This window comes from Camelina sativa, chromosome 15 (genome assembly GCF_000633955.1).
Source record: "Camelina sativa cultivar DH55 chromosome 15, Cs, whole genome shotgun sequence".
Lineage (NCBI taxonomy): Eukaryota > Viridiplantae > Streptophyta > Magnoliopsida > Brassicales > Brassicaceae > Camelina > Camelina sativa.
The window spans coordinates 15,626,193-15,630,357 of NC_025699.1; positions in this window are offsets into that span (position 1 = coordinate 15,626,193).

The window sequence follows — 4,165 nt, forward strand, 5'->3', positions numbered from 1 at the left end:
ACATCCCATTTGGATTGACACCTTAAGTACTACAACACATAAGGTTAATTGAACCTACTAGGATAAGACACAAAAAGCTTAGTATCAATTTGGCGCCGTTGCATTCATCTATTTGCTAAGAGACACAAGAATCTTAGTATCAATTTGGCGCCGTTGCATTCATCTATTTGCTAAGAGACACAAGAATCTTATTATCTATTTGGCGCCGTTGCCATTTGGGATTCGTTTTGCTACATTTGAGATTTCAAGTTTTGCAAGATTAAGTTCTGTTACACTTATCATTCTGAGTACTGACTTGTTTTGGTTGTTTGCTTGTTTGTTTTGCATCTCAGGAACCTGTTGATTGCAGCATTGCATGCACACCAGATCAAGAGGACATCAGAATCTCCTCCCTGCTATCGACGACATCAATCGGTTACAAAGACCACGACAAGCTCGTCAACTCACTGATCATCCCGCACCAATCACTATGGAACAACCTAACGGACCAAATCCGAGACTGCAAAACATTGGTGCTGGAGATGCACCGAACACTCATACTCAGCGTGCTGGAATCGTCTCTCCCGCCGTGCAGAACAACAACTTCGAAATCAAAAGTGGTCTGATCTCCATGATCCAAGGAAACAAGTTTCACAAATTGCCTATGGAGGATCCACTCGACCACTTGGACGAGTTTGACCGTCTGTGCAGTCTCACCAAGATCAACGGCGTGAGTGAGGATGGTTACAAGTTGCGCCTCTTTCCATTCTCCCTGGGAGACAAAGCTCATCAATGGGAGAAAAATGTTTCCAAGGGTACCATCACCACTTGGTACGAATGCAAAAAAGCTTTCTTGGCCAAGTTCTTCTCCAACTCTAGAATAGCACGTCTCAGGAATGATATCTCCAGTTTCTCTCAGAAGAACTCAGAATCATTCTGCGAAGCCTGGGAGCGTTTCAAGAGTTACCATAGCCAATGCCCACACCATGGATTCAGTAACGAGTCACTGCTGAGCACTCTCTACCGTAGTGTACTTCCAAAGATACGCATGCTGCTTGACACTGCTTCAAATGGCAACTTCTTGANTAAGTTTTAGGGATTTTATGTCTTTACTATAAATACGTTTTGTTAAGTCTTTGCGACGTCATCTTAGTTTTTATCTCGTTTTTATTTTGTAAGGTTTCCCTAGCCACCAAAAACCGTTCTCAGACTTGTATCCAGATATCTTTTAATACATTGAGTATTTGCATTTGATTTCTTCTACAAACTTGTGCATCTCATTTTTACCTATCTAAGAATGCTTGTTTTAATGTTTTATGAGTTTGTATTGTTGAAGATGATTTCCGGATCTGAGTAGTGCGTTAGTTCTTGAGGATGGGATAGATTAGGTGGAGGTTCTTAGGATGTAGAGTGTTTAAGCGTTGATTGTATGATTCCCTTCTGGACTAGAGTAAGAAATACTAGTTTCTCTCTGATCAATTGGAACTAAGTTTGAGACATTTCCACACCCAAAAGGTGTTCGATGAAATGTCTGACCAACTAGTGCCAGAGACTTACGCTCCTAGCCTAAGAGATTAGCTGTCTAGGATGTTTGTAGACGTGAATGAACTTGTTTGTCATGCCATGCTTGATCATGTTTCTCTAGCGAGAGCTAGGTTTGGAAGTGGTTGAGTCTGAGTAGCTTCTGTCAAGAGATTGGATTAGCTAAGTCGTAACGTTCATTGTTTAGGGATAGTTTGCTTGTGGTATGTTAAACACTCTGTAGACTAGGATACTCCACCGACATCAATTACTCCCATCCTTAGGACTTTTATCTTTGTGATTGATATTACATTCCCGAGACTGTTTCATTTGTTCATGCTTAGAATCATTTTCAATTTCACTTATTCTTGCTTGCTTCTTGTCATACATTTTCGTTTCTGTTTCTGTAATTCATTTCCGTTTTGTATTTTGACCATTCTAGGATTGTTAGAAAAATACTCTTTTTGAATTGGCTTGACTTGTGACTTCTTGATTGTATCTTGATTGTTAGCGACATCCCATTTGGATTGACACCTTAAGTACTACAACACATAAGGTTAATTGAACCTACTAGGATAAGACACAAAAAGCTTAGTATCAATTTGGCGCCGTTGCATTCATCTATTTGCTAAGAGACACAAGAATCTTAGTATCAATTTGGCGCCGTTGCATTCATCTATTTGCTAAGAGACACAAGAATCTTATTATCTATTTGGCGCCGTTGCCATTTGGGATTCGTTTTGCTACATTTGAGATTTCAAGTTTTGCAAGATTAAGTTCTGTTACACTTATCATTCTGAGTACTGACTTGTTTTGGTTGTTTGCTTGTTTGTTTTGCATCTCAAGAACCTGTTGATTGCAGCATTGCATGCACACCAGATCAAGAGGACATCAGAATCTCCTCCCTGCTATCGACAACATCAATCGGTTACAAAGACCACGACAAGCTCGTCAACTCACTGATCATCCCGCACCAATCACTATGGAACAACCTAACGGACCAAATCCGAGACTGCAAAACATTGGTGCTGGAGATGCACCGAACACTCATACTCAGCGTGCTGGAATCGTCTCTCCCGCCGTGCAGAACAACAACTTCGAAATCAAAAGTGGTCTGATCTCCATGATCCAAGGAAACAAGTTTCACAAATTGCCTATGGAGGATCCACTCGACCACTTGGACGAGTTTGACCGTCTGTGCAGTCTCACCAAGATCAACGGCGTGAGTGAGGATGGTTACAAGTTGCGCCTCTTTCCATTCTCCCTGGGAGACAAAGCTCATCAATGGGAGAAAAATGTTTCCAAGGGTACCATCACCACTTGGTACGAATGCAAAAAAGCTTTCTTGGCCAAGTTCTTCTCCAACTCTAGAATAGCACGTCTCAGGAATGATATCTCCAGTTTCTCTCAGAAGAACTCAGAATCATTCTGCGAAGCCTGGGAGCGTTTCAAGAGTTACCATAGCCAATGCCCACACCATGGATTCAGTAACGAGTCACTGCTGAGCACTCTCTACCGTAGTGTACTTCCAAAGATACGCATGCTGCTTGACACTGCTTCAAATGGCAACTTCTTGAACAAAGACATAGATGAAGGTTGGCAACTCGTCGAAAATCTCGCCCAGTCTGATGGCAACTACCATGACGACTATGATCGCACAGTTAGAGGAGATGCTGGCTCTGAGGAGAAGTACAAGAGAGACCTCAAGAATGTCAATGAGAAGCTTGATCGCCTCTTGCTCAACCAACAAAAGAGCATCCACTTCGTATCTGAGGGTGAACATTTTCACGTCCAAGATGGGGAGGGTGAGCAGTCTGAGGAGATCAGCTACGTCCAGAATCAAGGTGGATACAACAAGGGTTACAACCCCTATCAGACGAACCCCAATTTGTCTTACCGGAGCACCAACGTTGCAAATCCACAGGATCAGGTGTACCCTCCTCAGCAGCAACAACAAGGTCAACAAAAACCTTTTGTGCCTTACAATCAGGGATTCGTCCCTAAACAACAGTTCCAGCAAGGATACCAAGCTCCCTCAGGACCACCACCAGGATTCCGCCCTCAACCAGTTCAGCCTACTCCAGCCCCAGATCAAGAAATGAAGCAAATGATGCAACAACTTCTTCAGGGTCAAGCTAGTGGATCTTTGGATACTGCTAAGAAGTTTGCTGAACTCAGTCAGCGAATGGAGTGTTCATACAATGATCTTAATGTCAAGTTTGAAGCTCTTAACTCCAAGATGAAGTATATGGAAGGCAAGACTGTTTCTACTTCTACCCTAACACTTGGCCAACTACCTGGAAAAGCAGTTCAAAATCCCAAAGACTATGCTACTATCCATGCCATCACCACCCAAGCTGTAGATATACGGCTCACTAAGGACAATGAGAGTTTAGATGGGGAGGATTTTCTTCAAGATGTAGTTCAGATAATGGATCCCGTCGAGGTGCTCAAGGATCCAATTAAGTCAGCCAAGCAATCTGATCCTGAAGCTACTAAAGAACCTGCTGCTCCCAAGGATAAACCTGTGAGATTCATTCCTCCACCATACAAGCCACCTCTACCATTTCCAGTGAGGTTTAAGAAGCAGCTTACTGAGAAGTATAAAACTCTGTTTGAAAACCAAGTCAAGGAGATTGAACTTAGGATGCCTTTGCTTGATGCA